Here is a 13,281-nt window from a genome sequence, read left to right as displayed (position 1 = left end):
GTGCAGCCCTTCTACCTAGTCCAGCATTCCATACTCTCTCCTCTAAGTCCCTTGCCTGGGATCCTTGCTGGGACAACTATCTAACCTGGGTGTGGGGGGAGCTCCCCACCACACCCAGGGTAGAGGGGAGTCTCCCCTCCAAGGTGGGGGGTGTCCCTCAAACCAGGGTGTCCAGGGGAGCTCCCCACCACACCCAAGGTAGAGGGGACTCCCCCCTCCAAGGCGGTGGTTTCTTCAACCACGGTGTTGGGTGGAGCTCCCCACCACACCCAGGGTAGAGGCATCTCCCACCCTGGGGGGGATCCCTCTACTCTGGGTGTCTGGGGGAGCTCCCTACCTCTTTCAGGGTAGAGGCGACTCCCCCCCTGGGGGGTGGGCGGTCCCTCTAACCTGGGTGTCAAGGGTAGCGACCAACCATTCCCAGGTTAGAAGCTACTCCCCCCTCGGGGGACGGACCCCTGAACCTGGGTGTTGGGGGGAGATCCAAACACCGCCACACCAAGGGTAGAGGTGACTTCCCCCTCCTGGAGGCAATCACTCTAATTTGGATGTCGGGATCCCTCTAATTTGGTGGGTGGTCCCTCTAACCATAGTCGAATAGTAGTTGGAGGAGCTCCCAACTGCACTCAGGGTAGAGGTGACTCCCCTCTGGGGTGGTCCACTGAACCTGTCTCCTCTATCCTGGGTGCTTTGCTCCCCAAAGCACCCAGGGTAGAGGAGACACCCCCTCGGGGGGCAGTACCAAGAACCTGGGTGTTGGGGAGAGCACCCCACCATGCCCAGGCTTCCAATATTTCAAAAGGTGCTCCTCCTATTGTTTGGATTCCTGGTGGAAGCTCAGGTCCCTGACAAGGATTGTTGTGAGCACTAACCTCACATTATTTTCAGAATACCCATGTGAAGTTTGTGAGTCAGAGGACATACAAGTGTTGAATCAGAACTGTCTGAAGTGCTGTATGTCCAACATGTTCTCCTGTGGAACTGTTTGAAAAAGGCTGGGCCTAGAATCTCTGGGATGGCTAGGCTGGCCATCAGAATATCTCCATCATCCTCCTGGGAGAAAATTTTCTTTTTCAGTCTTAAACCATTTATGTTCATCACCATGCCAACAGTTGGGTGTCAGAGTTGGGGAGTAGGGCCGGGGCTGATGGAGACCAAAGGGCCCAGGCAAAGGGAAGGGCTATATTTTCCCAAAGGGAGCTGGAAGGGCCAAAAGGCCAGGACAAATCCTTGCCTTGGTGTGCATCCTAGTAAAAAGATCAGGAAAAATAATGTGGCAGGGATAGGGACAACAGGAGGTCCAAAGAAGGGCACAGCAGAATAGGCCAGAGGATGTGTGTTGTTGGGTTGGGGGCCAGGACCCCAGCAAAGAGACAAGGCTAGGGACCTAAATGTGGCCACATGCCAGGGCGGATCAGGGAAGGGCAGGACCAGGCAGGCGGGAAGCACTAGGGTTCTTCAAGGAAGGGAAGGAATGTGAAGCAGAAAATCATCCCAAGCGAGGGGCACAAAATCAAAGCCCAGGGATACTGGGAGCAAGAAGGGGCATAGGAGGCTCCAGGGAGGAGCCAGGCCAGGGAATTGAGAGCCAAGGGCAAAGGCTGGGGCAGGGTCTTAGGACAGTATACAGGGCCTGGGAGGGAAGGCAGAGGATCCAAGAGGTGACATTCAGGCTCGAGTCCCAGGGCCACTGGCAGGTGGCCAAGTTTCATTTTCAGGACCAAGGGCCAAAGGAGAGCAAGGTACCCAGGCAAAGGACAGGGCTATATTCTCATAAGGTGTTCTGGCCCAGATGAGAATCCAGGGACATTGAATGGGCAAAGGGGGCCTGGCAAGGGACAGGGCCCAGGAAAAGGGCAACCAGAGAGCACGGTGCGGGGTCGGGCTGGGTGCAGAGAGGGCCCAGAGCCAGGACCCAGGCAAAGAGCCCAGGTAAGGGTCTCACCCGACCAACCAAAAATGAGGGACCCAAAGAGGAAGAAGCTCCTGGGTTGGCCTAGGCAAAACACAAGGGGATGGGAAGAAAGGGGTGACATGGGATGGAGGAGTCAGCTGGATGCACAGGGCAAACCAAGAGAAACACAATAGGGGGCCCAAAAAGGAATGACACCAGGCGAAGCCACACAATGCCACAAGACTCAGGTATGCAGTCAGGGCCTCAGTTGAAGGTTTAGGGTCAGTGAGGGCTTGGTCGGGGTTGAAGCAGCATTTAAGGCCAGAGGGCAGGTGAGGAAAGGCAGGGAATGGCGCAGGGCATGTCTGGCGCCAAGCACACTTCCACTGCAACGTGTCAAGTTTCTGGCAATGAGGGGGATCATGCAAGGGGCAGCGATATATTTCCATAGGGAGATTTCGGGATGTAGAGGCCAGTAGCCTGCCCTGGGTGAGTTGATCTTCAGAGAGGGATCAGAAGCAAAGGAGGGCCAAAGGAGGGGGCTGTTAAAAAATGCCTTACGTTTAGATGTGGGGGGTAGTCAGTGGGGAGCAAGGACCCAAACAAGGAGCACAGTGTAGGCAGAAGCAGTGGAGGCAAGGGTCCAGGCAGTGCCAGGATACCACAGCACAAAGAAAATAGATGGGAGTCCTAACAGAGCCCTGAGTAAGGGGCCTGAAATCAAGGTACATGAGCAAGGTCCTTGAGCAGGGCAGCACAGGTCTCAAGCAAGGAGCAAGGCTTAGGAACAGAGAGCCAAGTGCAATGGCCAGGGCCAGGGGTGCATAAAAATGGACAGGGCTGGTGAGGGGAGAGAGACAAGGGAGGGAGCTGGTGGCACAAATGAGGGAGGTTCAAGGCCCAGGCCCCCTGCAGGGTGTCAGTGTCCAGGAGCAGGGCCCAGGCTGAGGTAGGCAAAATGGCCTATGCAAGGCGAATGGCTATATTTAACAAAATGGAGCTCACAGGGATAAGAGGCCTGGTCCAGTCTCCTGGCCTGAGTGAGTATGATGGGAAAGTGATCAGGAAAAGGGGCCTGGCAGTGACAGGGACTATAGGCAGGTTAAAGGAGGGCACAGTCTGAAGGGCCAGAGGATCAGTGTGGGTGGAATATGGGCCAGAATACAAGCAAGGATCCCAGGTTAGAGACCTAGAGGAGGGCCCACACCAGGGGAGAACAGGGAAGGGAAGGGCTGGGCAGACGGGCGGCACTAGTGGACTGCAGTGCAGTAACACCAAGGGGAGCAGGGAAGCAGCCGAAGCTAGGGGCCCATAGTCAACACCCAGGCATGCTCTGGGCAACAAGGGCCATCAGAGGCTCAAGCAAGGAGCCAGGACAGAGAATGGAGAGCCAAGGGCTGGGGCTGGGGCAGGGGGCTCAGGACAGTGGACAAGACTTGGGTGGGAATGCAGATTATCCAACAAGGGCAGGCAGGTACAGGCCTATGGCCACTGCTAGGTGTCAGGGTTATGGGTGCAGGACCAAGCATCCAGAAAGGACAAGCGGCCCAGGCAAGAGGCAGGGCTCTTGTTTCCCATAAGGCGCTCTGGCCCAGATTAGGATCCAGGGCCAGGGACCTGACAAAGGAGGCCTGGCAAGTGAACAGGGACAGGAGGAGGGTGACGGGAGGGCATGGCAGGTGGTCCTGGTGGGTGCTCGGAGGGGTGAGATCCAGGATCCAAGCCAGCTGCCCAGAAAGGGACCAACCTGCCCGATCATGAATGAAAGACCCAAAGAGAAGGAGACCCAGAAGTGCCAGGTGAATTGGAGAGGAGAAGGCGAGGAAGGGGTTGCATGAGGACCAGAAGACAGAGAAAAGTGCATGGGACACCTAGTGGAGCCCCCTGGGGGCAGGAACAAGAGGACCCCAGGTCAGACATGACACAAAGAGACTCCATGCTATGCTAAAGGACATGAGGAAAGCGGTCAGGGGCTCAGGTGAGCAGCCAGGCCCTGGGACTGGAACACAATGGACCAACGTTAGTGAAGGCTGGGTTTGGGTAAAGACAGCATGCAAGGCAAGAGGGCACTGGAGAGAAGGAAGGGGATCTCTCAGGTCTGGTTGGAACAAGTCACATGTTAACTGCCAGGCATCAATGTTCAGGCAGCAAAGGGGACACAGGAGAGTGGCAGGACTGTTTCCCACTGGGAGCATTAAGTGTGCAGAGGCCAGCCAATTCCGCTCCTCTACCCCACGTGAGTATATCCTCAGAGAGGGACTGAGACAAAAGGAGGGGCAAAAGTGGGTCTGTGAGTTGATGCCTGTGGTGCAGAGTTTGGGGTGGGGTCATTGGGCAGCCAGGACCCATTTGAGGAGCCCAGGCTTGAAAGACGCTGGGGGAGCAGAAGGTCTGGGCAGTGACAGGAAACTCAGCATAAAAACGGAGGGTAGTAACAGGAGGGGGCCGGGAAAAGTGGCCTGAAATGAAGAAACAAGGCCAGGGTTCTCGAGAAGGGCAGCCAGGGACTCAAGCAATGAGCTGGTCCCAGTAATGTAGAGCCAAGTGTTAGTACCTGGGACTGGGTGATTGAAAAGGGACATAGTTGTTTGTGGAAGCTCTTATACCTCTGCAGCCTGGGTAGAGCAGACTGGCTCCTCCAGGTGAGAGACCCCTCCCACCTTGATGTACAGGCTAGCTTGTATTCTGCCTCAGCCAATGTAAACAGGACTTGCCCCTCCAGGGTTTGTATGCGGGGGCTCCTATACAGCTGCAGTCAGGGTAATATGAACTAACCCCTCCAGTCAGGAGACCCTTTTCACCTGGATGTCTGATGGAATTCATATACCTCCATGTGCAGGGTGGAGGAGACTCGTCCCTCCAGGTTGGAGACCCCTCCTGGATGTCTGGGGGAACTACTATACATCTGCAGGCAGGGTAGAGGGGATTCGCTCCTCCAGGCAGGAGACTCCTCCTATCTCAGTGTCAGAGGAGCTAGTTCATCGCCCCAACCAGGGTAGAGGGTACTCGCGCCAACAGGCGGGATACCCCTTGCACCTGCGTGTCTGGGGGATCTGGTACACCTCCACAGCCAGGTTAGAGGGGACTCACGTCTCCAGGCAAAGATGTCTCCCACCTGGGTGTCGAGGAGAGCTCTTATACCACCGCAGCCAGGGTAGAAGCAACTCACCCCCCCCCCACCGCCAGGCTGGCGGCCCCTCTCACCTGGGTGTCTGGTGGGAGCTCGAATACCGCTGCAGCAAAAGTTGCAGGAACTCTTGCCTCCAGGTGAGAGACCCCTCCCACCTGGGTGTTACTGGAGCTCCTATACTGCTGCAGCCAAGTTAGAGGGGACTCCCCACTCCAGTCGGGAAACCCCTCAACCAAGGTGTCTGGTGGAGTTCCTATACTTCCCAACCAGGGTAGAGGGGACTCACCCCTCCAGTCGGGAGATGCCTCCCACATGGGTATCATGGGAGCTCTTATATGGAACCAGCTAAAGTAGAGGGGAATCGCCCCTCTAGCTGGGATAACCCACCAAGCTGGCTGCTGGGGTAAGCTTGTATGCCACCAAAGCCAGGATAGAGGGGACTCACCCCTCCAGGCGGGAGACCACTCCAACCTGGGTGTCTGAGGAAGCTTGTATACCTGCACAGATAGGAAAGAGGGGATTCTCTGCTCTAGGCTTGAAAACCTTTCTAAATGCGTGTCAGGAGGAGCTCTTATACTGCCACAGCCAGGGTAGAGGGGATTTGCCCCTCCAGGCAGTATACGCCTCCCATCCAGTTGTCAGGGTTAGATCTTATACTGCCATAGCCATGGTAGAGGGGACACGCCATTCCAGGGGAGCAAACCTTTCCACCTGGGTGTCCAAGGGAGCTCCTATACCACCACAGGAAGGGTAGGGGAAACTTGCCACTCTTTGCAGGAGGCCCCTCTGACCTGGGTGTCAGAGGGAGCTAGTATATTGCCCCAGCCAGGGTAGAGGGGATTCGCACCTTCAGCTGGGAGACCCTGCTGACTGGATGTGGGTGGGGGAGCTCATATACCAATGTAGCCAGGGTAGTGGGGACTTGCCCCTCCAGGGAGGAGGCACTTCCCAACTGGGTGTCACGGGGAGCTTGTATAACACTTTAGCCAGGGTAGAGAGGACTCACCCCTCCAGGCCAAAGACTCCTCCCACCTGGGTGTCATGGGAGGTCAAATACCACAGCTTCTAGGGTAGAGGGTTCTTGCCCTTCCAGCAGGGAGATCCCTCCAACCAGGGTGTCAGGGGGAGCTCATATACTATAGCAGCCAGGTAGAGGGGACTCACCCCTTCATATTGGAGACCCCTCCCACGTGTGTATGGTGGAGGACAGCTGGCATACTGCCATAGCCAGGATAGTGGGGACCTGCCCCTCCTTGCCATAGAAACCCACCCACCTGGGTATCCAGGGAGCTCCTACACCACTGCACCAGGATAGAACGAACTTACACATCTAGGCAGGAGACCCCTCCCATCTGGGTGTCTCAGGGAGCTCCTATATAGCAGCATCCAGGGGAGAGCCCACTAACTCCTCCTGGCGAAAGATCCCTCCCATCTTGGTACAAGGGCAAGCTTCAATTCAGCCTTAGCCAAAGTAGAGCCCGCTTTCCTGATCCCCTTCCCAGGATGCTCAACCGGGCCAGGCGACTTGATTTGGCCTCCTGGCCCTGGGGTCTCCCTATGGAAAACATAGCCCTGCACCTTGCCTGTACCTTTTGTCCTCCCTCAGCTGGGCCCTGGTTGCAACCTCTGACACCTTGCAGTGGATCTGGGCCATGAGCTGTTCTCCTCCTTTGCCACCAACTCCACTTTCTCCCTTCCTGCTGCTCCCCCTCCATGTTTCTTTTCATTCACCCAGGCCCAGGAGCTAGCACATGGCTCTCCAATACTGGGCCCGACTCCTTGCTTGAGACCCTGAGCCATTCACCCCCTTGTTGAGGACCATTTTTGTGTAACTTGGTTTCAGAACCCTGTTGCCTGTTCCCTCCTGTGTTTCCCCTCTGATACCCTCATGCTGTGGTATACTGGTACTGCCCGGACCCTCCACTCCCCTTGCTTCTCCCTACCCTGTGCTGATGGAATGGGTCCTGAAGCCCACCCCCCCCCAATTCTGCACACCAGATATCCCCTCACAGTACCCTCTTTGCCCCCCTCCTTTGTTCCAGGTACCTCTCTGAGGATCTACTCACCTGAGGCAGAGGAGCAGAATTGGCTTGCCTTGGCACCCTGAATGCTCCCTATGCGAAACACAGCCCTGCCACTCACCTGAGTCCCCCTCACTGCCTGAAACTTGAGGCCTAGCAGTCAACATGGACTTGCTCCAACCCAGCCCAGAAAAATCCCCTCCATTACCTCCAGCCTTCAATGCTGCCCCTGCCACAAACCAGCCCTTCCTAACCCTGACCCTTTGTGCTGCATTCCTTGGGCCTGGGCATTCTCCTGAGGCTCTGACCACATTCTTCATGGGCCTTGGCATAGCAAGTAGTATCTTCGTGTTGGGTTGTACATGGGGGCCCCTTGCTTAGGCCCACCAGCAGGCTCCCCTAGGATCCCCCTGGCCCCTCCTGGTCCTCATGCAGCCCCTTCTTCCCCTTCCCCTTCTGCCTTTTCTGGCACTCACAGGTCTCCTTCTCCGTGGGTCCCCCATCACCATTGATCAGGTGGATCCCTTGCCTGGGCGCCTGGCTTGGGTCCTGGGTATCGCCCCTATTCGCACCCACCCTGACCCCTTTGTGTGCCCTTCCGGTCCCTCCTTCTGGCTCCCTTCCTATTCCAGGCCTCCTTTGCCAGGACCCTAGCCATAGGTTCTCATCTGATCCAGGGTGCCTTATGGGAAACACTGCCCTGGTCCTCCCCTGGGCCCCTTGTTCTCCCTAGGGGCTTCCTCCTCCCAAATGTAATCCACTGTCCTGAGCCCCCTGCCCAATCCCTGGCACTTGTCTCTCCATTCCCTTGCCTGGCTTCTCGCTTGAGCCTCTAATGGCCCTTCTTGATCACTGCTTTTCTGGGCATTGTCTGAGGGCCGCTCAATGGGGCCCCATCCCTGCTCCCCTTTCCATTCCTGAACTGCCACACACTATTGCAGCCCTGCTTTCCATGACCAATGTTCCCTGCTCTCCCCTGGCCTGGGCCCTTTTCTAAGTCCCTTGTCTGGGCTCCTTGCTGGATTCTGGCCCCACCCCACCCACACCTGTGTTGTGGCCCTTCAGGCTGTGCTCTGCTTTGGCCCTCCTGTCCTTTCTGTCTCTACCACACCGACTTTCCTGATCCACTTCCCAGGGTGGTCACCTGGGCCAGGAGACTTGATGTGGCCTCTTGGCCCTGGGGGCTTTTATTTTTAATGTAGACCTGCTCCTTTCCTGGGACTTTTGGCCTCCCTCAGCTGGGGCCCTGCTCCCAACCCATGACACCCTGCAGTGGATTTGGGTCTTGAGAAGTTCACCCACTGTGCCACGGACTTCACTATCTCCTCCACCACTGCTCCCCCTCCCTGTGTCTTTTCATTCACCCAGGCACAGATTATAGCACTTGGCTCTTCATTACTGGGCCTGGAACTTTGAATAAGATGCTGAGCCATTCTCCCCTTCTTGCGGACATTTTCCATGTCCCTGATTTCAGGCCCCTGTTGCCTGCCCCCTCCTGTGCCTCCTCTCTGATCTCCTCAGGCTGTGGTATGTTGGCACTGCCCAGAAACTCCGCTCCCCCTGCTTCTCCCTATCCTGTGCTGATGGAATGGGTCCTGCAGCCCACCCCAAACTTCTGCACACCAGGTATCCCCTCTAAGTACCCTCTTGGCCTCCCATCCTTTGTTCCAGGTCCCTCTTTGAGGATCTACTCACCTGGGGCAGAGGAGCAGAATTGGCTCACCTCTGCGCCATGAATGCTCCCCATGGGAAACACAGCCCTGCCACTCACTTGAGTCCCTCTCACAGCCTGAACCTTTAGGCCTGGCAGTTAACCTGGACTTGCTCCAACCCAGCCCTGAGTGATCCCCTTCCTTTCCTCTGGCCTTCCATGTTGCCCATACCACAACCCAACCCTCCCTAGCTCTGACGCTTTGTGCTCCGTTCCCTGGGCCTGGGTGTTTGCCTGAGTCCCTGACCATGTTCCTCATGGCCCTTGGCATAGAAAGGAGTCTCTTCATGTTGGGTTCGACATGAGGGCCCCTAGCTTTGAATCACCAGCATGCTCCCGTCAGCGCCCTATGGCTTCTCTTTGTCCTCACCCAGCCCCTTCCTCCCCTTCTCCTTCTGCCTTTTTCTGGCACTCGCAGATCTCCTGCTCCTTGGGTCCCGCATCACCATTGATCAGGTGGGTCCCTTGCCTAGGCGCCTGGCTTGGGTCCTGGGTCTCACCCCTATGCATACCCACCCCAACCCCCTTGTGTGCCATTCTATCGCCCTCTTTCTGGCCTTCTTCCTTTTCCTTGCCTCCTTTGGTGGGAACCCGGGCATAGGTTCTCATCTGATCCAGGGTGCCTTATGGGAAACAATGCCTTAGTTCTTGCCTGCACCCTTTGCTCTCCCTGGGGTCTTGGTCCAGCACCAGGAACCCTGAAACCTGGAGGTGGCCCTGGGCCTGGAGCCTGACTGCAACCTGCTGGATCCCCTGCCTTCCTTCCCAAATATAATCCACCCTCCTGAGCCCCCTGCCTAATCCCTGGCCCTTGGCTCGCTTCCCTGGCCTGGCTTCTCGCTTGAACCTCTGGTGGCCCTTCTTTCTCACTGCTTTCCTGGGCATTGTGTGAGGGTCCCTCGCTGGGGCCAATTCCCTGCTCCCCTTGGCATTCCTGGACTACAGGACCCTAGTGCAGCTCTGCCTTCCCGGCCCAACTTTCACTGCTCTCCCCTAGCCTGGGCCCTCTTCTAGGTCCCTTACTGGGCTCCTTGCTGGGGACCTGTCCCCCACCCCACCCACATATGTCCTGTGCTCCTTCAGCCTGTGCCCTGCTTTGGCCCTCCTGTCCTTTATGTCTCTGCCATGCCTGCCTTCCTGATCCCCTTCCCAGGTTGCTCACTGGGGCCAGACAACTGGATATGGCTTCTTGGGCCTGGGGGCTCCCTTTGAAAACATAGACTTGCCCCTTGCCTGGGCCCTTTTGCCTCCCTTATCTGGGCCCTGCTCCCGACCCATGACACCCTGCAGTGAATTTGGGACTTAACCCATTCTCCCCTTGTGCCACTGACTTTACTTTCTCCCCTCCCGCCCCTCCCCCTCTATGTTTCTTTTCATTCTCCCAGGCCCAGGTGCTACCACTTGGCTCTCCTTTACTGGGCCCAGCTCCTTGCTTGAGACCTGAGCCATTCTGCTCCTTCTTGAGGACCCTTTCCTTGTACCTTGGTTTCAGGCCCCTGTTGCCTGCCCCCTCCTGTGCCTCCCCTCTGATTCCCTCATGCTGTGATATGCTGGCACTGTCTGGACCCTCCGTTCCCCCTGCTTCTCCTTACATTGTGCTTCTGGAATGGGTCCTGCAGCCCTTCCCACCCCACTTGCCCCACTTCCGCACGCCAAGTATCCCCGCACAGTACCCTCTTTGCCCCCCTTCCTTTGTTCCAGGTCTCTCTCTGAGGATATACTCACCTGGGCAGAGGAGCTAAATTGGCTTGCCTCTGTGCCTTGAAGGCTCCCTATGGGAAACACAGCCCTGCCATTCACCCGAGTCCCCGTCACTTCCTGAAACTTGAGACCTGGCAGTTAACATGTACTTGCTCCAACCCAGCCTTGGTCATCCACTCCCTTCCCTCTGGCCTTCCATGCTGTTGCTATCACATCCTAGCCCTCCCTAACCCTGACCCTTTGTGCTCTGATCCCTGGGCCTGGACATTTGCCTGAGCCTCTGACCTCATTCCTCATTGTCCTTGGCTTAGCAAAGAGTCTCTTCGTGTCGGGTCTGACCTAGGGACCCATAACTTGGGCCCGCCAGCATGCTCCCCTAGGTGCCCCTTGGCTTCTCCTCATCCTCAAACAGCCCCTTCCTCCTCTGCCCCTTGCACCTTTTTTTGTGCTTTCAGGTCTCCTGCTCCTTGTGTTCTCCATCACTATTGATTGGGTGGGTCCCTTGCCTTGGCACCTGTATTGGGTCCTTTGTCTCGCACCTTTGTGCACCCATCCTGACCTTCTTATGTGCCCTCCCATTGCCCTCCTCCTGCCCCCCTTCCTTTGCGTGGCCTCCCTGGCCTTAGGTTCTCATCTGATCCTGTGTGCGTCATGGGAAACAATGCCCTGGCCCTCACCTTGGGCCCTTGCTCTCCATGGGCACTTGGTTTGGCACCAGGCTTCCTAAAACCTGGAGGCGGCCATGGACCTGGAGTCTGAATGCCCCATGCTAAATCCCCTGCCTTCTTTCCCAAATGGAATCCACTGTCCTGAGCCTCCTGCCCAAGCCCTGGCCCTTGGCCCTTTGTTTTTAGGCCTGGCTCCTCACTTGAGCCTCTGGTGGCCCGTTTTGCTCACTGCTTTTCTGGGCATTGTTTCGCCTAAGGTGCCTGAGCTCATAAGAGGAGAAAATGAACATACTGTGAAGGGATACCTTGCTTGCAGAGATTGGGAGGGATCAGTTGTCTGCAGAACCCATTTGAGGGACTAAGCTTGGGTGAATCAGGGGAATTGGAGGGTTTGATCAATGCCTGGATATCACAGCATGAGGGGATCAGAGGGGAATAACAGGAGGAGGCTGCCAAAAGGCGCCTGAAACCAAGGTATAGGGACAGGGTCCATGAGAAATGTGGCCAGGGACCCAAGCAAGATTCCAGCCAAGTATTGGAGAGGCATGTGATGGCACCTCAGCCTGGGTGAATAAAAAGAAACATGGATAGGGAGGGGTGGGAGAGGAGAAACGGGAGCAGGAGGCACATGGGAAGGAGGTCTCAAGGCCCAGGTCAATTGCAGGGTGTCAGTATTCAGAAGCAGGGCCCAGGCTGAAGAGGCCAAAGGGCCCAGGCAAGTGGCAGGGCTACATTTTTTCAAAGGTAGAATACAGGAATAAGAGGTCAGGTCAAGTCCCCTGACCCCAATGAGCATCCTGGGAGGGGGATAAGGAAAGCTGGCCTGATAGAGACTGAAATCACTGGATGGCCAAAGGAAGGCACAAATTGAAGAGCTGGAAAGTCGGGTGTGAGTGGGGTGGGGGCCAGGAGCCCAGCAAAGAGCCCAGGCAAGGGACCAAGTGGAGGGCCCAGGCCAGGAGAGAGCAGGGAATGCCGGGGTAGGAAGGTTGGGCTGCACTAGGGTACTGAGGTACAGGAAAGCCAAGGGGAGCAGGGAAGCGGCCCCAGTAGGATCCCTCAGACAATGCTCTGAAAAGCAGTGAGCAAGAAGGGCCATCAGAGGCTCTTGTGAGGAGCCAGGACTGGGAACCAAGAAATAAGGGCCAGGGCTTGGGCAAGGGCTCAGGACACTGGACAATATTTTGGAGGGAAGGCAGGGTATCCTGCAGGGGAAGTCAGGCTCCAGGCCCAGGGCCACCTCCAGGTGTCAGGGTTCCTGGTAGAGGACCAAGCACTCAGGAAAAGCAAGGGGCCCGGGTGAGGGGCAGATCTCTCTTTCACATATGGTGCTTATATTTGAATCTAGGGCCAGGGACCTGGCAAAGGAGGCCAGACAAGGGAAGGGGGCCAGGAGGATAGGCATTAAAGGACACTTTGGGAGGTCATAGCGGGTGCACTGTAGGATGAGAGCCATGATACAGGACAGGCCCCCAGGAAAGTGACCCACCCAACCTATTGTGATGAGAGACTCAAGGAGCAGGAGACCTGCAAGTGCCAGGAAAAAGCACAATGGGAAGGGAGGTAGTGGCTGTGTGAGGACCAGGACACAGAGGGAAGCACAAGGGGCACCTAGGTGAGCCCACTGGGGGGCCCAAGTAAGGGGCCCACAGGCCAGACCCAACACGAGAGACTCCATGCTATGCCAAGAGACACGAGGAACATGGTAAGGGGCCTAGGTGAGCAACCAGGCCCAGAGACTACTGCACAAATGATCAGGGTTAGGGAGGGTCAGGTTGGGGTAGGGGCAGCATGCAAGGAAAGAGGGCAGGGGAGGCAAGGGAGGAGATCACTCAGGGTTGGGTTCGAGCAAGTCTCATGTTAACTGCCATGCCTCAAGTACAGACTGTGAAGGGGACTCAGGTGACTGGCAGGGCTGTGTTTCCCATAGGGAGCATTCAGGGTGCAGGGACCAGCAAAATCTGCTCCTCTTCCCCAAGTGAGTAGATACTCAGAGAAGAACCTGGATCAATGATGGGCAAAAAGGGTACTGTGAGGGGATACTTGGTGTGTGGAGGTTGGGGCATCTGTGAGCTGCAGGATCCATTTGAGGAGCCTAGGTAGAGTGAAGCAGGGGTAGCAGATGCTTTGGCCAGTGCCAGGATAAAAAAGGATAA

This window comes from Marmota flaviventris, chromosome 20 (genome assembly GCF_047511675.1).
Source record: "Marmota flaviventris isolate mMarFla1 chromosome 20, mMarFla1.hap1, whole genome shotgun sequence".
Lineage (NCBI taxonomy): Eukaryota > Metazoa > Chordata > Mammalia > Rodentia > Sciuridae > Marmota > Marmota flaviventris.
This window is presented reverse-complemented; position numbering follows the sequence as displayed.